Raw genomic sequence first — 26397 nt, 5'->3', positions numbered from 1 at the left:
TGGGGCATTTGAATCAACAAAAGCATTCTAGTGCATCATACCACCATTTAGTGGAGGCTTACTTTGTTTCAGACATTGTAATGGATATGATATATGGATGATAGAGATAGAGATAGATTCTCTCTGTATAATGATAACACAGAAATATTAATAGAAATAGTAGCCAGAATGTATTGAGCATTTCCTATTTCACACGCATTATGATAAGTTATTTGTTCATTAATACATATTTATTGAGACAAATCTGGTTCTAGATTGCAAGTAGGATAGAGAAATGAATAGAATAGACAGGAGCTAAACAAGGGTTTATTGTTAGTCTCTGTTTTGCAGATAAGAAAATTGAGCCACAGAATTATTTAAGAAACTTATCCGGCAACATAAGGCAAGGAAGTAATGAAGCTGAGATTTGACTTCTACATGTATTAACTTTAAAAGTTTTGTTCTTACTCCCCCACAACATGCTGCCATGCTGTGTACAGTTTGGGCTTACTACTGTTGTAGTCATGGAGGACTTTTCATACTGTTTGAATATGAGAAACTTAAGATCAGTACTTGCCTATACTTAACTCCTGCTATAAATTCTTATAAAATAAACTTTCAGGGGGTTACCAAAAAGGACTATTTTAATCTTTAAATCAAAGATTAAAAATCTGAAAAAATTATATGCTACTGGGTGGTGAAATTTAGAACCACCATTCCTTCATGATAGATCTCTTTAGTGCAGCTTCCATTCATAGATTTACACGAAAGGCTGCCATTGTGAGGTAAGAATGTGAGTAAGAATAGACATCTTAGTTCCAAGCCATAGTTATGATATGAACTAGCTATTTTAATTTTTCAACAAATTTAATGAGTACCCATTAAACATCAGGCACTGAAATGAGTGCTGGGGAGACAATGGTGGAAAAGAAATATCCCTGACTTTATGTAGCATACAATCTAATCAAAGCAATAGACATTACACACACAGTCGAAAAACGAGAATGGTGAAGAATAAGAATAGGGTGTTTTAAAGAAAGATTAACTTGAGGGAGTCATTGGGGAAACCAAATTTAGACCGAGGCTTCAGGGGAAGGCCACTAGGAGGAAGGGAATGTTAAGCTGAATCCTAAGGGACAAGTAGGATTGGCACAGGTGAAGAGTGGCAGGAAGAGCCTGCGAGGAGGACCCATTCGAAGACTCAGGACTGGGAAATAGCTAAGCATGTATTAGAAACAGAGATAAGGCCAGTGTGATGACAGTCAGACCAGTGAGTTGGGAGTGGGATGAGAGGCAATTGACGCTGTAGAGCTACTTGGAACCAAATCATGAAGGCCTTGTTGACAATGTTGGCAGTTGGAAGACAAGCCAGTTTTGTGAGGCCTTTTAGTTCCTATCATCAGTAAAGTGAGGAAGTGAAGTTGGATGGTATGTGAGATCCCTTCCAACCACTATATTTCATAGGCCTACATTATCCAACTAAGTTCAACTCTATGTGATCAACTATACTATGCCAAGTCCTGTGCTGGGGATACAAAGATGCGTATTACAAATTGATTATCCCTGTAGTCTATTTCTAAAGTGCCTGGAGTCCAATGAGGAAAAAGGATATAAGAATGGGTAGCTATAATACAACGTAAAAAATGGTATCCCAGAGGAATGCATGTTGCATAAGAGCATAGTAAAAGAATGACTTGTATTATTTAGATCATTTACTTGTAAAATCTTACATGGAAGAATTGCGTTTTAGGATTTCATAAGATTAGCATAGCTTGACTAACAAGATCTCCATGAAGTCTCCAGGGAACATCAGTTTGTCTTGGTGCTTAGCATTCCTATCCAAGCATTTGGGTCTAATCATTGCCATCAGAAGCCGCTTGCTAAAGTATAAATATAACACACGGATGCAGTAAACATTAACTTAGAAAAATTGTTTCAATTTGTGAGTCAACTCAAATCATTTAGAAGTAGCTCCTTAGAATTTTACTTCAAAAAGTCATCTGAGACTTTATGCAAACTCGACAGAAGGAAGGGTACGGATCAATTCTCATGTTTAGATGGGTAGGGATGGAGAGCACCACATATTTGCCAACTCTGCTTTAACTCACTATTTAGTTTGGCATGTGGCATTGTTATCCCTGGGTGCATGAACCTGTAGGCTTTACTCACAGTTAAGTTCTGCACAGGTTTTTACTTTTTTTTTTTTTTTTTTTTTTTTGTGAGGAGATCAGCCCTGTGCTAACATCCGCCAATCCTCCTCTTTTTTTGCTGAGGAAGACGGCCCTGGGCTAACATCTGTGCCCATCTTCCTCCACTTTATATGGGACGCCGCCACAACATGGCTTGCCAAGCAGTGCGTCGGTGCGCGCCCGGGATCCGAACCGGCAAACCCCGGGCCGCCGCAGCGGAGCGCGCGCACCCAACCGCTTGCGCCACCGGGCCGGCCCCCAGGTTTTTACTTTTCACTTGTATAATTAAATTCTGCAAGAGAAGAGGCCTTGAAAGAATGAAAGACAGGGCAGATTTGTGCTGTTCGAGTGCCAGGGAAAACCCAGACCTCCACTGGATGCCATGGTGGAGGCCTCGGGCAACCAGAGTTCTGCTACACATGGGATGTGTGAGGTTGAGAAGGATGAGGAAATGGTGTGTAGGAAACTTCAAAATCACGCTTTGCCTTCTGCATCACCATCTGCCAAAGTTGTACATGTAGAATAATAGTTTGTGCTGCCTAAAGTGAAATGAAGGTAAGGATTCCTAGTAGTACCATGAATAAAGTCACCATTGACCTTACAGACAATTTCGTTCTGATTCCATTCTTGCATGCTGTGCAGAAAGCACCTAAAAGCAGATGTTGAGGTAAGCGAGCCTGAGAAAAAGGGGCCAAAGCGAGTGATGCCAGGAAGCCCAGAGCAGTGTTTCTAGAATCTCATCGCTTCAATAAGAGAGGAGCTGTCCTAGGAATAACTGATATGTTCTGACACTTTTCCCCTGTTGCACATGTTAATTTTGCATGTGATATTGTTTTGCACAAAATAATTACATTTGATTGATAACTTTCATGCCACATTTCAATTTAATTGGAAACAGCCCAATATTCTCTCTTAAAAGAGGAAAAAGAATGCAGAAAATGTACAAGAGGAAAATATTCTTTCTTTCTCTTTGTAGTTTTCAGCCAGATTAGCATGCTTATAAAAGATCCCACTTCTTTTTAAGTGCTATATCCTTATATAGATAAATATTTTTTATCAAATAATAACTTACTACAGGCTTAAGGAAGAACAACTTTCATCAGTTTATATTATGATAAAATTCTATTTTCTAACGTAATATTAAACATAATTATGGATTTTTGTAAACAAAATATTATTCTCAGTGAAATAAATCTTCATAATTGGTAATATTAGTGAAGATTGAAAAAATAAAGTTGCTTGTGCTTTTAGAGCAATTTGAAAGTCTGTTTCATTTTGAAAAATAACATAACTATCTTCATTCATACTTAATTACCCTTAATTTGCTCAAATATTTTCTGCAAAAAATAACAATACAGGAGCATAAACAGCCTCATGTTCATATTCATAAGGTCATATTATAAGAAATTATTTTCTGCTTTATTGCAGATAAAACAATTAATAATATTAAAAGTATTCCAACAATCTCTCCGAAACAGAGTCACAGGAGCTTCACTTCCTGCAAACTTATTATGCAAATAGTTAAAATATTGAAATGAACCTAAGAATTGATACTCTAATAGATCAGTCCTGTTATAATTTGTTGACCATGAGTAATCTGAGAGAAAGTGAAAGCAGCTGTAGAAGAAAACTTAATAGAAAAATTACGCCTACAGAGCATTTAAATGTAGGTGCTGAATAAATTATCTATACATTAAAGATTCATATGTTTTAAAGAAATGATGAAAAATTTGAAAAAAATCTGAGAAAATTTAACAAAAAGCAATAGAATTCTAAATGTGATCAAAACTACAGGAGAACTCTATTAAGTGTATAACCTTGTTGCACAGAAATTACTCTTTTCAGAGCCTGTTCTTTTATTGGATTGCTCTGCCGTTTTATGGAATATATTTTAATGTTGTACAAAGAAAATGAATTTCACGGATTTGATTTAACAGTTCAGTTTCTCCATGTTACTATCTCGTGCTACGTAGGAAGTTTGCTCTTTTATTCAGTTATCTACTCCATTATAGGTTTGACAAGGTTTCAGTGTGCGTGGGGGCAGGGGTACAGCTTAGGGTACAAATCATGTATTATTCAAGGAAAGTCTATCATTTTATCAGGAATGTTCAGCGCATGCTCCCTAAAGCCACATCTGATCGATAATAAGTTAGATTCAGCAAATCATTTGACCTACACTCTGACAAATGACTAGATTAGGAAGCTTTCCAGGGCTTGTGGAATATTGCAGACTAGACTAGAGAGCTGATTTGTGGAAACTATCTTCTACTTTTTAAATTATCTTCATTGATTTTGATTCTTTTGAAATGTGGTTTATTTTGAAGCAAACTTAATTGTGGGGTACATACAGTTACTGGAAAGGAGCTTTTTAAACAGTAAAAACAAAGCGATGATATAGATACATTGATAGGAGAAGACATTATTCTAAATTTTAGGAATTCAAAGCTTTCTGATTATAGTGGCCGTTATTATTATTATTATTATTATTATTTTAGAGGAGGGCATGATAATATAAGGCCACTGAATTCAAAAGAGAGCAAATGATTTGCCTTACTCCTATAACCGTGGGGCAAGTTTACACCAGCAAAATTTAGTCTAAATAAAGTAGATTTTGATACTGAATAATCTGTTTTTCTGTAGCCCTCTTCTTATCTTGATTTTCATTGGAAAGAAGACCAAAGTCAAGAATTAATGGAAAAAATAGGCAAAGGCAACTGGCAGTTTGTCTCTGTGTCCATTTGCAGTTTTACCTCACTTTCTGGAATTCACCTTTTAATAATTTTATTTACTTATTTTTCCCCCCAAAGCCCCAGTAGATAGTTGTATGGTCATAGCTGCACATCCTTCTAGTTGCTGTGTGTGGGACGTGGCGTCAGCATGGTCAGAGAAGCGGTGCGTTGGTGCGCGCCCGGAATCCGAACCCGGGGCGCCAGCAGCGGAGCGCGCGCACTCAACCACTAAGACACGAGGCTGGCCCTGGAATTCACCTTTTAAAATGATACTGCCCTTCCACCTCAACCATGTCCCTAATAATGTCTATATTCAACTGTATCATCCTTTAGGAAAACTTAAATGTCCCAAACACACAAATAAAAGTACTGTATCAAATGCTGAATTTAGTGAACCAGAAGAGATCCTACAGACCATCGAATCTGAAACCCTCATTTTACCCAGGACGAAACCAAGGCTCAGAAATTAGTGAACTTACCCAGGTCACTGAGCCAGCTAATAGCAAAATCAAGATCAAATCCAAGCTCCCTGAATTTCCATACACTCCACCACGTTGCGTTCCATTTTGGAAAGTCATCAGGAAGAGATATCTGCATGACAATGAGACTAGAGGATTACTTTAAAGACATTGATTTACAATATAGATCTAGTTAGAGTTTAGAAAAAGATGTATTAGAAAAGAAAAAGTTCACAAACTTTTACAGTTTTTTTCGGTTAATCCTCACCATTCTCTCACAGAGACAGGTGAACAACAAGACTAAATTTTCTTTCCTGCATTGAAAATGATTTATAAGCTGTCTGACAGGAAGAGTATCAATAATAATCTAAGGATTGTCCTATATATTTAAAAAATCAATCTAATTAGTCAATTCAGGAAATATTTGTTAAAAATATGATTTTGTTAGTACAAAACTTTGGATAGCAATTACGCTCTACATCAACCTGGAATACTTTTAACTGTGTCAATAATATCACTGCACAGACGAGGCATTTGATAGACAAAAGGAAAAATGATTTTCCTAATTACATGGAACGTATAAAGCAGAGCTGAAACCAAATCATTTATCTTCAAATCCATAAGCTGGTGGGGGGATAGTATGGAAAAATGGATACCCTCGTCAACTAAATCTGGCCTTAAGTAGACACTTAACAGTGATTTAAAAATTCTGCCTGCAGAATCATGAGCAGGACCCATGTAAGGCATATTAGGAGGCAGGAAATATTGAGAAAAGCTATTGGTGATAATGATAGTAAAGAAGTTTTAATTATAAGCAGACATTTTAAAATAGAAAATATATTTGACATGCAAGAAATTTTCAAAAGCAGGAAAAACACAGGGACAAAAAAATGGAAAGCTTTGCTTGTTCACATGTGACTAATTGTTAAGGGCAATCATCTAATTATTTAAAGTTCAAATTAATTACACTTGGCTTCTGGGAAAAGCAAGGGTGGTTCAGTTTTGGATGTTAACAGGTTAACATGTATGAGATTAGTTTATTCATTTGGGGCCTTATGTCTGTGGTTACACTAAGTAACATTACTGTTGGTGAAACGATTGATTCAAGTTTTTATCAGACAACAGTGCATCTCATATAATTTTAGTTTTATTATTTTTACTTATGCAACTGTATTGAAACCCGGAGAAAACAAAGAAGTTATTTCAGGCATGAAGCAGGCATTTTAAGATTTTTGAAGAAGGACATAAAAAGGAGACTGTGTTTCTGTTCCATGCATTTCAAAGCTGCCACTACAGTATTCTGAATTGTCTTGTAATTAATTTTCTCTGTTGCATATTATTCTGAGACTAGTCATTTGGAGAAAATATGTAGAACTCCTTGTCTTGCCTTTCTGAATCTATTTTTCACAGTTGCAAAGTACTGGTCAAACAAATTAAATTACTGCAGCAGTATGTAACTAATTTTATGTAAATTAAGGTGTTAATGTTCTGAATCACATTCCTGAAAATGGTCTGTTTTCTCTTGCAGCTTTTCTTCATTAATGATGCTATGAATAGTCAAATCGAAAAATTAACTCCAAGACTAAGTGGATAAATTGTCACCCTTTGACCCCTTGAAGAATTAAATCTAAATATAGTTTTATGGTCAGCTCAGTCTATACTTGTCAGTAGCCCAACAAAATAATTTTAAACTTAATGCAACTAGGGGTGAGATGATGTGAAATAAATTCCATCTTGTTGATACAAAGGGAGTTGTTTTAGAGCTAATGGTCAAATTGTGTGATGCAGAATTAGTGCCAAGCTTGGACCTTTATGGGCATTCTTTCTGCTCCCAATTAAAGGCACCATCTTACTCCAACATCTATTCTCTGTTTGAACTTTGCAATCTCCACCTTAAGAATGACCCATATAAAATCACAGAATATCAGTTGAATAAAATATTTATAATTGGAAATACCTAAGAGAAATTGAAGTCAGAAATTAAGAGTAAATTCATCATCTATTGAAATACTTTCCAAAGCATGTGAAAAAAAAATCAAGGAGTTTTCTAATTACTTGGCAAACTCACATAACCCATTGATTGAATTAAAATTGTTTAGTAGATGCAAACACTTAAATTATTTATCTGGTGGGATTTTTATCTAGGATAATAAATGTTCATTTACTTCCTGAAGTGCAGTGCATATAAATAACAATGCAGCACAGAGTTCCAGAAAGGTAACCAGATCATAAGTATTGTTTCTGTGATAAACAGCAGTTTGAATTTCACAAGAAATGACTTTTCCAAATAAGTCACCAGAGTTGGGACCAAAGTACTACCTTCCTAGGGGCCAAAAGACATTTTTTAATTTAAAAATATCAAAAATATTTTTATGTCTGTTTGCAAAATATTTCCTAATAAACTTTTTGTCATCTTTTTAAAATCTTCCAACAAACAAGTGATCTGTAGATAACTTATGCCTACCTAATCATGCTTTCTGATAAAATGAAAAACACTCTTATTTTCTACTCTTATTTTGATCCTTAAATCCATTCCTAAACTTACAAATTTAATAAATGGAATAACAAACAGCATACTACCAATTTTAAAGAAGCCCCTCAAAAACAAAACACTGGGACTTTTTTAACCAGTTAATGTGATGAGTTCCAAACTGTGACTGTACTCAGACGTTGATAGCAAATGTGCTTCCTACCATTAACAAACAGATATCCATGTTATGTAACTGGCCAGATCAAAAGGAAGCAGAAGAATTAGAATGAATGGGGAGATACTGAAGGGAGAACAACAGGGATGTCTACAAACCAGGCTGCTCTGGTCATTTTACATTTAATATAGTCTAAAGAGCCGGCCCCTGCTTGTCACCTGAGCCCAGGATAGATCCAATTTAAGGAAAGAGGTAAAAGGAACCACTAGGCCAACTTTATTGGGAATCCATAGAGTAATGCCTTTGAGAGGAGAAAGCATGGGAGCTGTCAGAATTAAAAGGGAAACTATGTGGAATCAAGGTTGTATTATTATTGTTCAGCTAAGTAACTCATGCCTATTTAATAACCTATGAATATCAGCATGTGTTATTCCATACACTCAATTGAAAACAAAAATAATTAACATCCTCCAATGAAATAAATCACAATGAATTTTCCAACTTCCTATTAGTTTATTACCAAATTCCTAGAATTTTTTCAAAGCCAGCTGCACTGGGGCTGGAGGGACATCAGAGGAACTCACCAGTGGAGCTACAGGGAGAGGCAGTCAGCTCCTGGCTCACAAACTAGGCCTGGGTTCTGACTGTAAATCTCCAAGCACTTTTCGTATGTTAAGCATAATACCCTCTGAGAGTGGCTGCTTGAGGATTCTTTTTTTCTTTAAATATATTGAGTTCTTATGAAATCAATAATGTCTTTCCAGCACTCAGTATTAATAATACTTTATACTTTCATAACACCTTTTTTTCCCTACTGCATCCAAAATACATTAATTGATCCTCTGACTCCTGGGTAGTAGATATAATTATATACCTTTACATGCCCCACATACCTAGCATAGTGCCTTGATTAGAAACATCTTTTTCTAGTGGAAAAGACACTGGCACAAAATCAAAAGAGGCCATATCAAGTCCTAGCACCAAGCCATACTGGTGTAACTTTGGGCAAATCATTTAACCTCCATGAGCCTGCTTACCTATCTTAGAGCTCTGAGAAATAAAATGAAAAATAAATATGAAAGTATTTTTCAATTATTAACGAATTAATTAATAAATTTAATTCATTTATCTATTCAAAAAGTGTTGTAGCACTACTGTGTGCCAGCCATGTGCTAGGTACTGGGAATACATCATAAACAAGTGTTGGCCCCTCTTTCCAAGGAACTCATGATCCAGCTGAACAAATAGAAATCACACAAGTGTTAATATGCGCAATGATGGTTATGAAAGGAACGGCCAAAGTATGTAAGCTTGCCCTATGTGGTCAGAGAACAGGCTCAACAAAGGCAAAAATCGGCTTATGGTGGCTATTCAATACATGTGAATAAATAAACGATAAGGCTAGGTCAAGATAAAGACATGTTACTTTTTCTAACGCCAAGCAGAAATGTATTGAAAGAACTAAGAAGAGAACCGGAAATTTAAATTCTTTGCCTGATGTTTTTGTCCAATAGGTTATACATTTGATAAACTAGTGGGTAGAAACAAAGAAGGAGATACCTGTTCATAATGTTGCTCATGGGTGACATCTACTTTCAAAGGAGATGGTTAATCACATTATATTGGAGCATTGTTGTAATGCTCCAGATCAGTGCCCTTGGACTGCCTTTGTAGTAAGATTCTCTTCTAAGATCTATTTAGTACCTCAGTTAAAGTAAGCACTCTACTTTAAATGGAGACGTAATCTATCCTGAAAACTTCGTTGTAATATACTTCATTGCAGCAAAGTCAAAATATATTAATTGAACAAAAAATCGTAGCAGCTTAATAGAAGTGTTAAGATGAAAGAGAAAAGAGGAAATCAAGGCTCACTGAGCCCCTCCTACGTCCCAGGCACTGTGCGGGTATGCTTTCACATATATTACTTGGCTTACTCCTGTTTAAAATGTTGTGAGTTTCTCAGAGAGGTGATTAAGGTTAGCATCAAGAGAGATGTCATGTTGATAGTATATACTCTTAATGTGAAGTCATGAGAATGGCACTTTACCTCTGTTGTGTTCCTTCTAAAAAACCATAATCATGAGAAAAACATGAGACAAATTTCAATAGAGAGGCATCCCACAAAATATCTGAGCAGTATATGTCAAAACTGTCAAGGTTATCAAAAACAAGGAAAATCTGAAAAACTGTCATGTCCAAAGGAGCCTAAGGAGACATGATGACTAGATGTAATGTGGTGTCCTGGATGGGATCCTGGGACAGAAGAACATTTGATTAAAACTAAGGAAATCTGAATGAAGTATGGACTCTAGTTAATAATAATGTATCAGTATTGGTTCATTAATTGTAACAAATCTACCACACTAAAATAAGTTGTTAATAATAGGGAAAATTGGGTTCAGGATATATAAGAACTCTCTGTACTTTCTTTGTAATTTCTCTATAAAACTAAAACTGTTCTAAAAAATAAAGTTTATTTTTATAAAAAATGTTTGTATGTTTCATTAATCTAATTTTACAAATAAGTAATTTGTCTAACATTACATAGCCAGTAAACCATGATTTGAACACACATCTTCCTAAATCAAAATCCCACCCTCTGGCCAAGGTACCATGCTACCTCTCCAAGGAACCTGGTTCTGGGCCAAAGAAGTGTCATTTACAACACCCTACATCATGTTTTATTATTTTCAAATTTCTAGCGCAAGAAAGTATGTAAAAATATTAGAGAAAGAATTCCTATAGCTGGTTAGCCAAATGTCATGCATCTCTATTCAAGAGTTTACTGGCCATTTCCTTGAAATAAAACCTATAATAAATCTTGTGTTTTGAGCTGATATTTAAACATACATGCACACACCCACACATCCCCACACAGTATGCACAAGCACATGCTCACACAAGAGAAATAGCTAGCTAAACACATGATTTTAAAGTATTGTTAGTTCCTGCAAAGTATTTTTTCCCCAACTAACATAGCAAGCAAGAAGGCACACTCATTCGCCAGGTTCTCCTTACTTTATATTGTTTGTACAGTCAAATAATATATAAGCTGCCTATTCTCTCATTGTTTCAGAAAGATATGTTCAAATTAATCAAAAGCCGCTATATACATACACCAATTTTTCATTTATTCATTCATTCATTTCCAAAAGAACCTAATACTATGCAATGTTCTCAAATAAATTTAAACATCATCATAGGCGATTCAGGTGGGGCTATAGGCCCAGGACTGTGCTATCCATGATGTAACAGGCCAGAAGAGGCATTTCAGCAAAGGAGACAGCATGAGGGAACACCCAGAAATACAGAGTGGAGGATCCGTGCCAGAATCAGCAACCAGTTGGTAGAGTATTTAAATGTTCAGATGTCTTAGAACCCTTAGAAAGCAAAGGTCATTCCAGACATTTTATAACCTAAATATTTCTGCTTCTTTAATGCAGGTAATATGTCTCATATTTTAAACTGATATGTATGTGTTTATTTAATAATCCTAAATTTCAGGGCATGTTTACCTTCTTCATGAAAATATCTGATAATTGTGGAAATACCAGTTGTTAACGAAATATATTGGTACTATCTATGAAATTGAGTTTAGTCAAAATGTTGTTAAGAGTTCATGCCCATGCTGACTAAGTCTAGGGAATTGGTAATTTTATCAACATTTTATTTTTTAATTGTGATGATGAATAATGAATTGTCAACCCTGGAAACTTTATAGTAGCTAAAGGGCCATCAATATTGCCGGATGCAAAGTTAAACCAACTTTTACAGATGAGAGATGCCTTTAGAATGGCTATGATGAAATGTATTCCACCAGATGAATTTCTGTGATATGATTGCAAAATGAACCTCTCTTTCTTTCGCTCTTTTTTTTAAACAGGCAAGGGAAGGGGCAGTCAGTCTGAGATTTACACCTGATTTGTGTTATAGTAATCTTTGAAATTAAGAAGTGTATCCTTGCATTTCATTAAATTCTGGCTAATGAGATAACTGTCTTCCCAAGGAGGGAATGATAAAGTACTCAGGCCATAAAGCATAAATTAATACTGCAAGGTTAAACACTGGAACTAACTCATGTTTCAACAAAAGCCCCTACCAGCAGTTAAATTAACTGACATAAATACCATAAAATCTGTCTTTATTTTAGTTTCAGATGATGCTTCTTTTTACACCCCTGCTTTCAGTTTGTATAACTCATTTTGCACATTATTGCATGCACCATTTGCCATTTAAAGAATCAGCTACAACGGGAAAAAGATTTAAGGAATCAAATACTCAGAGAGGAAAAGGAAGCTGGTGAATCTGGGGGATATCATATTGAAGATTGCTGGCCCCATTGAAAAATACAATAGACAACAGTAGTTCAAAGAAACAGTTAATTATGAGACAACCGGCCCAAAGAAATCTACTTTTTAAGCTTTTGATAGACATTTCAAAAAAAAATGCTAAAGAAAACCTGTGGTGATAATAGGTTTGATATATATTCTGGCAAAAATTATATCACATTAATGAGGTGGCTTAAAGGGCTCATGCATTTTGTAGGAGGCATTTCAATGTATTAGTATAATTAGCAGTGATGAGAAAACTGTTTGGAACTGAATTACCTCTCACGAGTTCATTTCAGCTATATGAAATTACACCATGCAAGAAGGAAAATTATGGAGCCATCCAGAGATAGTTCATGCCTGATTTGATCATAGCCACTAATTGGATGATCATTTTCGTAAAGCTTTTCAAATGGTTGACAGTTTCTGCCTCTCATTTTTTTTTTTAATGGACAAGCTCTTTATTTCTTGTACTAAGCAACCAAACATAGGTTTGTTAGAGATTTGGGTGTTTCTACAGGGACCTTACAGGTGTAATTGTCACAATCTGAGCAACCTTTGTCCCTTAATTAGCTGCTTTTGGGGAATCCCTAATGAGAGTTCCTGTTCTTGTTAACAATCTTAGAGAATACCTGATGAGTGAAGCTCTCCAAGCCTGATGTGTGTCAGCAGCCACCATATGACAGCAATTTAATGAAGTTAAAATCTGACCCAATGGGATGGATAGAGGATCATTTGGGTTGTACTGCTTTTGATTCCTCTGTGTGTGTGTGTGTGTGTGTGTGTGTGTGCTCGAATGCACAAACGCATGTTCGTGTGTGTGTGTTTGATACGAAGTGGGTGCTCTGGTGAAGAACAACAGAAAGGTGAAGGGTAGAGGGTACAAAAAGGAAGATTTATTAATGGATCTGCTTTACGAAATCTATTCATAAGACAGTCAATAGCCAATATCAGAAGAGAATTGAAATCACGGAATTACCTTTCTTTGTATAAATTGCTCCATGTGAACTGCATAATACAGCAAATTCTTACAATTTGAAGGATACCTAAACATCATGCTTGTTTTCTGCTTAACTTTTCATTTATCTTCTCCATACCTCCTACTTGAATTATCATTTCCATTTTAACCAGACAAGACTTCCAACTGAGATTCAATCATGTGGAGTTAAAATTTTTTAAAAATTATACTTGCCTCCAATAATATATGTGTCTTAGTAAATCAGAAAATAAGTCATTATGAAAACATGCCACTTGATTTGTTATTGAAAAGAAGGATACAATATTAGGTTAATGATTTTTCTATCTGTTTGGCAAGTTCTAATATTATCAGGAAGAGTCAACAGGGATACGAAATAGCCTTGGTTTTTTAAGTGTGTATGTGTTGTGTGCACATGCATGTACATGTATGCACTTGTTCAAGTTTTGAAGTGTTGTTCTTTGTCATGGCCAAATATTGCAAGTTCTACTTTCTCTGTTTGGAAGTTTCACCCTACCTGCAGTGAATAGATGTCACAGGACGCACGCTCATAAACACTGCTTTGGGCAATATTTGCTATAAATATTAGAATCATAAATCGAAAGGTGAAATATTGATAATCTCAAAGTTTTAATGAGTCCTCTGGCTCTCCCTTGGCCTTTCTGTGCCTCTGATTTACTTAGGAATACAGAGAAGTTGATAAATTTAGCCACTTAGGAAGTTGAAACCAAACATCTTTTTATTAGGCACAGAATATTTTATAAATATTCTTGCTGCACTCAGCATAATTTCAAGGCATCTGAAATTGAAATTTCAAGAAATCAGAACTTAGAGATATTGTCGTTCTTAGAGAAGTTAAATTATTTCAGAAAGCAAACATTTTCCTTAATAAGAAGTGAATCCCATTTTAACTTTTTTTTTCAGTGCTAGAAGGAGTCATAGAGATTGGTGAACAAAATGGTGGATTTAGATACAAGATATACAGGTATTTGCAATCTACAACCTGTTTGCCCACTTAACGTATGTTTGTTCAAATCACCAAAATATAAAATAACCAACAAATTTCTGAATGAAAATCTAAAGAACGTTTTTTTTTAATTTATCATTCTAATGGTTCTCCCTGAACCACTTTTTTGTTGGCTTTCTGGAAATTCTCCTTTCCTTAGCTTTTTACTGTACCAACTCCCCATAGATATCTATTCTACACTCTGGCTTATTTTCATTTTGACTTATTGCTTTCTTGAATTGGAATTTGGTTACCTCTGGTTTCTTGTGTTAGTTCCTCTCTTTCTTACATTTCTTTTTTTCTTTCTTGTATTGATGTCAATTTTCTGAGTTCTTGCCCTATACTTGATTGATAGTTCAGCTGGGTATGTAATTCTAGGTAGAAAATCATTTTCCCTCAGAACTTGAATGCAATGCTGAATTATCTTCTGCAATTCAATGTTGCTGATGAGAAGTCTGATGCTAATTTGATCCTTATTCCTTTATAAGTTACTGCTTTTTTCCCAAGAGTATAAGGATACTATGTTTTCTTAGGCTCTTAGATATTTGGGAATGTCTTTCTGTTACCACTACACATTAAAAGAAAGTTTGACTGGGTAAAATCTTTAGGATATAACATTTCTCACCCAAATCTGCATCTTTACTTTGCAGAGTAGAAATCTGATACTAGTCAGAATTATATTCTTTGGTATGGAATTTACTCGCCTTTACACTTGCAGTGTTTTTTTCTTTATCTTAGTATTCAAATACTTTTCAAGAAATATATTTAGATGTGGATGTTATTACATTGATTATTCCTGAGACATACGAGTTACTTATAGATGACCATATAAGTAATATACAGTCATGCATCGCTTAACGATGGGTATATGTTCTGAGAAATGCATCATTAGGCAATTTTGTTGTTGTGTGAACATCATAGAGTGTACTTACATAAACCCAGGAGGTATAGTCTACTACACAGCTAGGTTATATGGTACTAATCTTAGGGACCACTGTCATATCTGTGGTGTGTTGTTGACTGAAACATCATTATGTGGTGCATGACTGTCCTTAAATATATTTAACCACGGGAAATTTTTCTTCAATCATATCTTTGATTATTGTTGCTATTCTGATTGCTATACTTCCTCTTAAGGAACACCTGAGCACAGAACTCCCCTTTGCCTATCTCCCATGTGCATTATTTTCTTCCTTACTATTTTCATCTCTTTTTTCTTTTCTTATACATTTTGGGAGAGAATCTCAGAGTTTTCTTTTCCTTCATATTACTGAATTGAGCTTCCATAGCAATAATTCTTTATTATCTCTAGAATAGACTTGAATTTTTCTATGTTTTTTAATCTACTTAAGTCTTTTCACTCTTCTCACTTTTTATTTTACCTTGTTGTCTTTGTATAACAGATTCTTCCCTTCTTATGTCTCTCTGTTTCTGTTTTGTTGGGGCCAAGTATTTTTTAATCATGTTGAGAATGCCAAAAGTTTTTAAATACTTTCCTTGGTTTCCTGAAAACTAATATTTTCAGTACTCAATGATTTCTCCTCTTCACTGTTCTTTTCACAGTCTCCAGCCTGGATTTTTTTCATCAAATCAGTTGGAAACTACCTCAACTTTCCACTACCAAATATAAAAATGTCCCTGTATCTGCACCATTCTTTCCACATCACTACTATTAATTTTATGATGTGTCCATTTTCTTTTACAAGGTGAAACTCTCCACCTATGCTCCATATTCCATCTCCTCTCAGCCTCTCAGCAACTTGCATAACTGATTATGCTCCTTCTGTCTACTATGTCCTCAACAAATCCCCTACCTAGAGCTAACATCTCTCACATGTTGATACTTCTCTTCTTTCGCCTTCATGGACTTCTCTTTAGAAGCATTGTCTATCTTTCCAGTCTGCATTTCCTCACCTACCACTTTGTCCTTCTCAGGCTGGCTTCTGCCTCATAACTCCACCAAAATTTCTCTCTTCTAAGAGAATAACAACTTCCCTGCTTCTAATTCCAACGGTTATTTTTCACTCCACATTGCACTTGACTTCTCAGCAGAATTTGAAATACGATTGACTGCTCTTTCCTTCTTGCAATACTTTTTACCTGTCCCAGAGAATTTTCTGCCTATATTCTTCATCCTTTTGTCTATTTAGGCCCTTGGTATTTACATTATTGATTTCTATAAGCTTTATATAGTAAAGGTATTAGCATTTTGTCTGTGACAGGAGGCATTTTAGGAAAGGGATATAGCAGATCACTTAAGTCAATATAATATGGGTACTTATTTAACAAACTCAGAAGGAAGATAGTAAAGGAAAATTTTCAAGAAAATAACATTTTCCCATTTCAAAAATATATATTTCTCTGAACTTCATAGTCCTGTAAATTAAATCAAATGAATTATATACACAGACATTAATTTTAGTATTTCCTCTTGGGAAGAGAAACAGTTGTTTGGTAACTTATCATTTTATCATACTAATTATACTAGAAAAGTTCCCTGCTTAACCACATATCTTATTTATGGAAAAATAAGTGGAAAAAAATATGTGGCAAATGTAATCAATTGATGGGAAATATAAATAAATTTCCACATTTTAAATTTCCAATTGAACAATAATGAAATTATTGTTCAATTCTATGGACAGGAGTCAATACTGGAATAAAATCAAGGTTTTTAGGATAAATGAATAAGAGAGATTAATGTTGGGTAGACAATTGACAGTCTCTGTTTTAAGAGCTATATATGAAAACTGCTTATTCATTAGCACTGACCTCACATAGGTTGTGAAGTGAAGAAAGTTTGTGTTCAGGCCCTTGGACTCCCTCCCTACTCTGCAAAAACCAGCACCTTTTCTGTGGTTTCCAGTACTCTGGTTGCTCTCTACTCTAGATAAGTTTTTATTTTCATTTACTAGAGATCAAAGTGTTAATACTTTCTTCTTACTTTCTCTGGGATAAGCATAAACAACCTTCAAGACCACAGGATTACAGAATAATTTTATTGATGTTTTTCTTTCGTAGTCCTCCTAGCTAATGCAAATACTTCCAAACTCACACATAAAAGTCCATAACTTCATTATAACCAGTATAAAATGAACTATTTGTAAAGCACCATTATGCATATTATCATGTGTTTCATTATAATCTTGTGAAATAAATATTATTAGAATCTCCATCTTAAAGATAAGACATTCAGAGAAAATGACATGCCAAAGGTGACATACCTTGTATGGGGCAGGTCTAAGACTTGAAGCAAGATCTGCTGACTCCAAAGGCTCTGATCTTTCTGTTATAATATGTGGTAAAAATATTCAACAAGCAGGAACCTGAAAAGGTAAAAGTGTTGAGGGAGAAATTAATAGTTTCCTATTCTGTATCTGTTCTCTCTCTTTTTTTTTTTTTCCTTTGGTGAGGAAAATTGTCACTGAGCTAACATCTATGCCAATCTTCCTCTATTTTTTGTATGTGGGACACTGCCACAGCATGGCTTGATGAGTGGTGTGTAGGTCCACACCCAGGATCCGAACCTGTGAACCCCAGGCCGCCGAAGCAGAGAGCACAAACTTAACCACTCTGCCAACGGGCAGGACCCTGTTCTCCTGTTTCTTGATAACAGAATCTTCATTATTTTTGGAGTGGCAATGCACACAGATCAAACATTGCATTTCCCCTTCTCCCTTGCCGTTAAGAAACAGGTGGAATTTGCGTATAAGAATGCCATAATGCATAGGAATGCCAGGAAGGATGACTCAGCTGGGAGAGATACCTCTTTAGGCTCCTTTTCCCTTCCTCTTTCTTGCTGCCTGAAATACTTCAATAGCCAGCCATCTTAGTGCATGAGGTAGGCTTCAGTACACAAACCATGTGCTGAGGATGATGGATAAAAATACAGAGTTACCACAGCACCTCTGGCCTGCCTATCTCTTGACTTCTTTTGTGTGAAGAGTAAGGTCTTAGGTTGCAACCTTTATTATTTGGAGGATTCTGTTATATGCAACTGAAAAAATCCTAATTGATACAAATGTACAGTACTTCATTAAGTTAGAAAAAACCTCCATGGATTGCAGATGAGCAGCATTCAAGATAATCTTCTGCAACATATTGCCTTTGTAGAAGCAGAAAACACATTTTGGGGATAACAAATTAACAGAATTATGTAATTTAAAGTTTATTAGGAAAAGACCTGGATGCTTCATGGTAATTATCCAGCATAGGGAGAGTTTACGTATGGCAGTCATGCTGCTGGCAGAGAGCTGGTGGGCAAATTGACAGACTTAGAACAGTTATTTCAGATTGAGGCTGCTGTGAATGTAGAAATAGCCTCAGACAGTTCATGCTCCTGAGGACACATGATGATTCGTTATTATGCTTGAACTATGATGAAATCAGTGAAGGAATCGTAGTAAGAAGCAAAACCATGCTATTAAGAGTTTAGCAATTCTAGTTTGTGTGGGAATATGGATTCCACTTACCAAAAATAATAGCATATAGGAAAAGAAGAAAGAAGTTACTGTCATTGTTTTGAATTGCTTCTGAGCTATTCCATTGTATCACGAATTTCAAGTCAAATTTCATATTATTAGTATTCATTTTATTAGTGTGATGTATGTGTAGTGCCACAATATTACTATAATGAAATAATATGATATTATGAGTTGTCTTCCACAGATCTAAAGTAATGCTTGTAAAACGTGTAGTAGAAATGCACATCAAAGTGAGAGGCAGATAGAAACAGAGCAAGAGCCAGAAAGAAAGAGAAAGCGAAGGAGAGGGAGAGAGATTGATTCTCTCCTATTAGCTCCAGCTCTTAGGTACCTAAGTTACTTTCTTGGTTAATAGCACGCTTTTGTATCAGTGCTCCTTTGCTTATAGGCCATCATTATTGTGTTCAGTTTTAATTTATAGCATACCCAGTCAGAAATGTCTTTTTAATGCAGCATTTTACTAGTGTTACTGCTCACCCGACTAGACACCTGAATCTTAGTTGTAATAGTCAGGCAAAACCTACACAATCCAGATATTTAGCTATAAAAATACTCAGAAGAGTTCTTTAACTGATGGCTTTATGAAGAAAACCAAAGAATTATCTGAAAATGACTGAATCTGAATCTACATTCTGGAATAAGAACTATATACTTATTTCTAGACAATTAACTTAGGCATACTTACACATAACAAATTGCAAATGACATAAAATAGAATTCTCTTAGGGATTTCTACTTCCTCTTCATCAAGGACCTGGAAAAACCATTTAGCCATAGGAATCTCTCTGTACTGGTTCACTGTGGATTCTTTTCCAAGGTTCAGCTGACATTCTTCTGATCAGTTACAGTGGGCTTGGGTGTCACCGCGCTGTGTCCATGCGATACAATGAATGCAAGCTAAGGTCTTGAAATGTGGGTAGGAAGTAGACAGAATGAAGAAAAGGAAAAGATGTTCTGAGCAACATGAGCATCTTAAACAAAATCAGACAGCTAAAAATGAGAGTGGCATGATTATTTCACAGAAAGCGACTGGCCAGACTGGAATACATACTCATATTATGTGATTGTGGCAGTAAAGTTTGGACAAATAGGGCAAGAATCTTAGATAACAGACATTGTAGTAGGTTTGCTACTCCAAGCACAAATTAACCTTTCTAGGTGTTAGAGAAAAGGGTCCCAACATGAAAATGGTATTTTTTAAACACTATCTCACTTGTGTAGAGGCTGGAATGAAATGGAGACTAAGGGAAGTTTCAGCCAAGAGGATTTAGTTATAATTCAAGTATAACTAAGAAGAACTCAAACTATGTGGGGGAAAATGGGAAAGCACAAATGTACAAGGGAAGAATCAATTCTGCTTGATCACTTCACCAAATGAGAAAAGAGTATGAAATAACCAGAGTCATAAAAGCTAAAAAAAAAAAGTGGCCTTTTAGTGAGGTTATTTGATTTATTTACTATTTTTAATTTAAGAAAGGGAGGGATAAGTTACAGTGTACCTTAGAATCTTCACATATTTCAAATACATAGCATATGTGAATCCTATGGGTTTTGGTTTGTGATATACACTAGAAAGAGAAGCATCTGTTTATGTAGATGGCTAATTTTTCTATCTGATGATTTACGTATATTGTGAGACTACGGGGATTTTTGTTACATTATGAATAACTGCAAAAGTTCATATTGGGTCTATGAGGAATCATCAAATCAAGTTGAAACCAAAACCTTTACCTTTTATACCACTCCTGCCGTACACAGAAATATTTTCATTTGAATAACATAATTAGTGCAGACTAGAAATAAGATGGAAATTACAGTTCATGCCATTATTAATGACCTCAGAGCACTAATTGCTAAATGAGAAAACAAACTTTTCTTCTTCTCTGTATTTTCTGGAAGGATAAACCAGATGGGCAAGACATTCAGCCAGCCTCTACTTCACCGAGTCACCTCCCAAGTCATTCACCCTCAGTGACTAAAGAAATACTTTAGCAAAGAAACTTTGCTTAAGTGATTAATTTGATCTATCTTCCTACCAGTTGCAAAAATATACTTTGTCTATTACATATGGACGCTCTTTGATGTTGTACAAGAAGGAGTTTTACTTCATAAGTGGTATTACACATTCATTTCTAAACATAGTGTCTGGGAAAAGCTGTCGAGTTTATCAAAAATAGGAAAGACTTTTACATTCTGGACTGAGTCATGGAAGGAAATTGGAAGTGATTGGGCATAAGGACTACTATCCTTCTTCCTTGATTCATTTTCCTCCAAGCGCTTACCCTCCCCTGTTGTGCTATATATTTTAATTACTGATTGACTGATTTTGGTTCTCCCACTGCTGGAATGAAAGCTCCGTGAGGGTGGGACTTTGGGGGGCATTGTGGATGTCCGTCTCAAAGAACCTACTCACATCCTGCATGTGAGTCATACAGTCCCAACTCGCGTGCAGCTCCTAAATTGTGACACTCTGGTGAGCAATATGTGGCTTTAATAGCCATGATTTTGAAGGGGACTCTGTTGTGTGTCTGCATATTTAGATAGGTAATTTAATTATTCTATTTTATAACCTAAATGCAATATTAAAACTTGGGGAAAAAATTAAAATCTGAGCTTTTCCATTTTAATATTGTCAGTTGATAATGTCTTTACAATCTGGTGTTATAAATGTACTTTCATGACATTCCACATAAATGTTCTTACATGACTGACTTTGTACAGTCTGAGAGCACTTACAAAATCAATTTTGAAAACTATAATAAGCAGCAATCCAATAAAAAATATGTTTAATCTGACTTAAAACACAAGTGGATTCTCCAATTTTCCTCTTTCTTTCACAAATGTTTGCAAGTTGCTTCTTTAGACTAAGATAACCCAGGAAATTCAATATTACTCAAGGTGCAAATCCACCGTTGATCTACGTAGGGTGAGATGACAGATGAGTGTCATAGACTATAATAGAATTAAGTGGTAACTATAGAAATTAAGGCATTTGAGAGCACATAAAAAGAATAAAATTTTATTTCTAAGAGCTAGAAAATATGTAAGGAAATTAAAAAATGCTAATGACAAAAATCTGGGTTTTTTGAAGTGTTGTTTCTTGAATCAGGTGGTTACATAATGATAATTGTTTAAGAGCTTCCTCCAGATTCTCCCTTCTCACTGGGCCAATTCAGATAAATCTGCACAGTGTTGTGTTTTATTTTGTTTTGTTTTACTTCCAAAACACTCCTCCTCTTTGAATTTTCTCTAACCTTATTTTTATTGCCCCAATGGACGATTAGTCGTGGCCCTGAGAAGCCCAGTTCAGAGTGTAATGTGTCATTACACTGATAGTTTTTTCTTTTCTGTTAATATTAATGAGAAAAATCTATCTTAGTTTTCTCTCAGATCATTGGACTTTTATGTCTTTGACTGAAAGGTCATCATCTTTTCCCTTCACTTAAGAAAAAAACCAAACTACATTTAAAGTAAAGTCATTTAACAAAGCCTCAACCTAGTTAAAAAAAAATGTTCATTCTACTCGTGATTGCTTGCCCTGATGGAGACTCACAGTGGAAAAAATGAATGAGAAAGTGTAAGCATCATTCTGTTTGTTTTGGGAATGAGATTTAGGACTTGTATTTAAATATGGGTGAGTCTGATTTTCTGAATATTCAAAGCCACCCAAAGAAAGATGTGAATCTACCTTGGACCTAATTTAACAGAGACAAGAAAGAGGTTAGCTTTGCATTTGCTTCTCAATTCCTTTCTGCATCCTGTGGATAGCATTACTTTTCTGACTGACACTCAGCAACAATTTAAGATAAATTGCCCTCTCTTAAATGTACTGAATTACGTGGTCCTTGCTGAAGTAAGGACAGAGAACAAAATAGTTAGAAAACTGTTTCAAGGTGGGCTTTCGATTTCTTGAGCACTGGACATTCTCACTCTTCCTTGTCGATTTGAAAGGGAAAGGCGAATGGTGTTTTGTTGTTTTAACTTTCAATTCTTTTTCTACGTGCAATTTTGAACTGCTTTAAGCAAGTTAATTAGCAATTTGTTTTTCTTCGTTATTGGACAGATGTTTATGTATTCCCCTTTTTTGAAAATTTGGGCATTTGTGTTTTATTATAGATCAATGAAAGCTTGTTAATCATTAAAAAATGTCATTAACTCAAGATCTGTTGTAAGTTATATACAGATCTTCCTCGACTTACGAAGGAGTTACATCCTGATAAACCCATTGTAAGTTGAAAATATCTACTGAACACCATAGCTTAGCCTCGCCTATCTTAAACGTGCTCAGAACACTTACGTTAGCCAACAGTTGGGCAAAGTCATCTAACACAAAGCCTATTTTATAATAAAGTGTTGAATGTCTCATGTAGTTTATTGGATACTGTACTGAAAGTGAAAAACAGAATGGTTGTAAGCGTATCAGTTGCTTACCCTCATGATCAAGCGGCTGACGGAGACCTGCGGCTGGCTGCCGCAGCCCAGCATCATGAGAGAGTATGTACCATATCAATAGACTGGGAAAAGATCCAAAATCGAAGTACAGTTTCCACTGAATGTGTGTTGCTTTTGCACTATTGTAAAGTCAAAAAATCTTAAGTTGTCCCATCAGATGTGGGGGACCATCCATATATAAATCAGTCCTCTTTCTCGGTCCCTGTCAGTGAGATTATTTCATACATTTGTTATACAGTTAGATTCTTTTCTCACATTCTACATTTCATTCTGGGATCCCCTGACCTCTTAAACAATTGTTTAAAAATTTGCATATGTTACAGTTCACTCTTTGCACTGTCAAGTTTTGTGCACTTTGACAAATGCGTAGTGTCATGTGTCCACCAATAACATACAAAATAGTTTCACCACCCTAAAAAAATCTGTGCTTTACCTATTCAGCATTCCCCCTTCCCCAAACCCCTGGAAACCACAGATCAGGTTACTCTCTCTACAGTTTTCTTTTCCAGAATGTCATATAAATGGAATCAAACAGTATTTAGACTTTTCAGACTGACTTTTTTCACTTAGCATTTAAGATATATCAACATTTTTGTGAGGCTTGATCTTTCCTACTTTTTATCACTGAATCATTTCCAGTTGTGTGGATGTACCACAGTGTGTTTACCCAATCATCTGTTAATGGACATCTTGATTGCTTCCAGTTTGGGGCATTTATGAATAAAGCTGCTGTACACATTCATGTGCAGAGTTTTGTGTGGATATAGGTTTGCAAATCAATTGGAGAAATATCTAGGAGTGCGATTATTGAGTCATATAATAAGACTATATTGAGCTTTGCAATAAACTGCTGAACTCTTTTCCAAAGTGATTGTACCATTTTTGCATTCCCACCAGCAATGAATGAGTTTCTCTTGTTCGACATCTTTGCCAGCAATAAGTGTTGTCAGGTTGTTTTTGTTTTGTTTTGTTAAATTTTAACCATTCTAATAGATGTGTAGTGATATCATGTTGTTTTAGTTAGCATTTCTCTAATGACAAATCATGTTGAGCATCACTTCATATGCTTATTTGCTATTTATCTACCTTCTTTTTTGCAGCTTTATTAAGGTATAATTGACAAATAAAATTATAAAATATTTAAAGTGTACAACATGATAAAAGGAGTCTCCCCACCAAGTTAACTAACACACATCCATCACCCATCACCTTACATATTTACCTTTTTTTTGGCGAGAACATTTAAGTTCTACATTTTTAGCAAATTTCAGTTATACAGTAGTTTATCAACTAGAGTCACCATATTATACATTAGATCTTCAGACCTTATTCATCTTAAAACTGAAAGTTTGTACCTTTTAAGCACCAGTCTCTATCCCTATTCCTCCACCTCCCAGCGTACTTTTCTACTCTGTTTCTATGAGTTGAACTTTTTTTCTCCTAGATTCTACATGTAAGTGATACCATGTAGTATTTGTCTTTTTTTGTCTGACTTATTTCACTTAGCATAATGCCCTCCAGGTTCATCCATGTTATCACACATGACAAGATTTCCTTCTTTTTTAAGCTGAATAATATTCCATTGTTTTATATATATTTATATATATATCGCATTTTTTATACCCATTCATCCATCTACAGACATTTCTGTTGTTTCCATACCTTGACTCCTGTGAATAATGCTGCAATGAACACTGGAGTACAGGTATCTCTTTGAGATAGTAGTTTTGTTTCCTTTGGATATATACCCAGCCATGGGCTTGCTGGATCGTATGGTAGTTCTATTTTTAATTTTTGAGGAACATCCGTACTGTTTTCCACAATTGCTGTATCAATTTACATTCCCACCAACAGTGCACAAGGGTTCCCTTTTCTCCACATCCTCATGAGCACTTATCTCTTGTCTTTTTGATAATAGACATCCTAACAGATGTGAGGTGATATCTCATTGTGGCTTTAATTTGCGTTTCCCTGATGATGAGTGATGCTGAGCACCTTTTCATGTACCTGTTAGCCATTTGTATGTCTTCTTTGGAAAAGTGTCTATTCAGATCCTTTACCCATTTTTAAACTGGGTTATTTATTTTTTTGCTCTTGAGTTTTATGAGTTTCTTATGTATTTCGAATATTAACCTTTTTTTTTTTTTTTTGTGAGAAAGATCAGCCCTGAGTTAACATTCAGGCTAATCCTCCTCTTTTTGCTGTGGAAGACTGGCTCTGAGCCAACATCCACTGCCAATTCTCCTCATTTTTTTTTTTTTTCCCCAAAGCCCCAGCAGATGGCTGTATGTCAGAGTTGCACATCCTTCTAGTTGCTATACGTGGGACGCGGCCCCAGCATGGCTGGAGAAGTGGTGCGTCGGTGAGCGCCCAGAATCCGAACCCAGGCCGCCAGCAGCAGAGCGTGCGCACTCAACCGCTAAGCCATGGGGCCGGCCCCTGAATATTAATCTTGATTGACTAAGTGGTTTGCAAATAGGTTTGCAAATATTTTCTTGCATTCCATAGGTTGCCTTTTCTTTTTTTGATAGTTTTGTTTGTTGTGTAGAAGTTTTTTAGTTTGATGTAGTCCCACTTGTTTATTTTTGCATTTGGTGCCTGTACTTTTGGTATCAACTCCAAAAAATCATTGCCAAGACCAATGTCAAGGAGCTTACCCTCTAGGTTTGCTTCCAGGAGTTTTATAGTTTCAGGTCTTACATTCAAAGTCTTTAATTCATTTAGAGTTGATTTTTGCGTAAGTTGTAAGATAGTGATCCAGTTTCATTCTTTTGCAAGAGGCTGTCCAGTTTTCCCAACACCATTTATCGAACAGACTGTTCTTTCCCCATTGTCTCTTATTGACTCCTTTCTTCTAAATTAATTGACCATATATGCATGGGTTTATTCTGGGCTCACTGTTCTTTTTCATTGGTTTATATGTCTGTTTTTATGCCAATACCATACTGTTTTGACTACTATGGCTTTGGAATGTAGTTTGAAATCAGGAAGTGCGACGCCTCCAGCTTTGTTCTTCTTTCTCAAGATTGCTTTGGCTAATCATGGTCTTCTGTGGTTCCATACAAATTTTAAGATTGATTTTTCTATTTCTGTGAAAAATGCCATTGGAATTTTGATAGATATTGCATTGAATCTGTAGATCACTTTGGAT

General features: G+C 35.6%; 1 long non-coding RNA gene across 2 annotated transcripts in view; it reads right to left on the bottom strand.

The window, feature by feature from the left end:
- The window catches only part of LOC131405935 (uncharacterized), a 101184-nt gene that overhangs the window by 20501 nt on the left and 54286 nt on the right, over window positions 1–26397 (bottom strand). The window contains exons 2-3 of one of the 2 annotated variants that reach the window (XR_009220037.1): window positions 17535–17636; window positions 5377–5488 (exon numbers count right to left, since the gene is read on the bottom strand). This is a non-coding gene — a long non-coding RNA (uncharacterized LOC131405935). The remainder of the gene's footprint in view (window positions 1–5376; window positions 5489–17534; window positions 17637–26397) is intronic. The other variant, XR_009220038.1, reaches the window with a different exon arrangement.

Source organism: Diceros bicornis, chromosome 5, assembly GCF_020826845.1.
Source record: "Diceros bicornis minor isolate mBicDic1 chromosome 5, mDicBic1.mat.cur, whole genome shotgun sequence".
NCBI lineage: Eukaryota > Metazoa > Chordata > Mammalia > Perissodactyla > Rhinocerotidae > Diceros > Diceros bicornis.
Note: the sequence above shows the minus strand (reverse complement) of the source record. Positions and strands in the feature narration are given on the sequence as shown.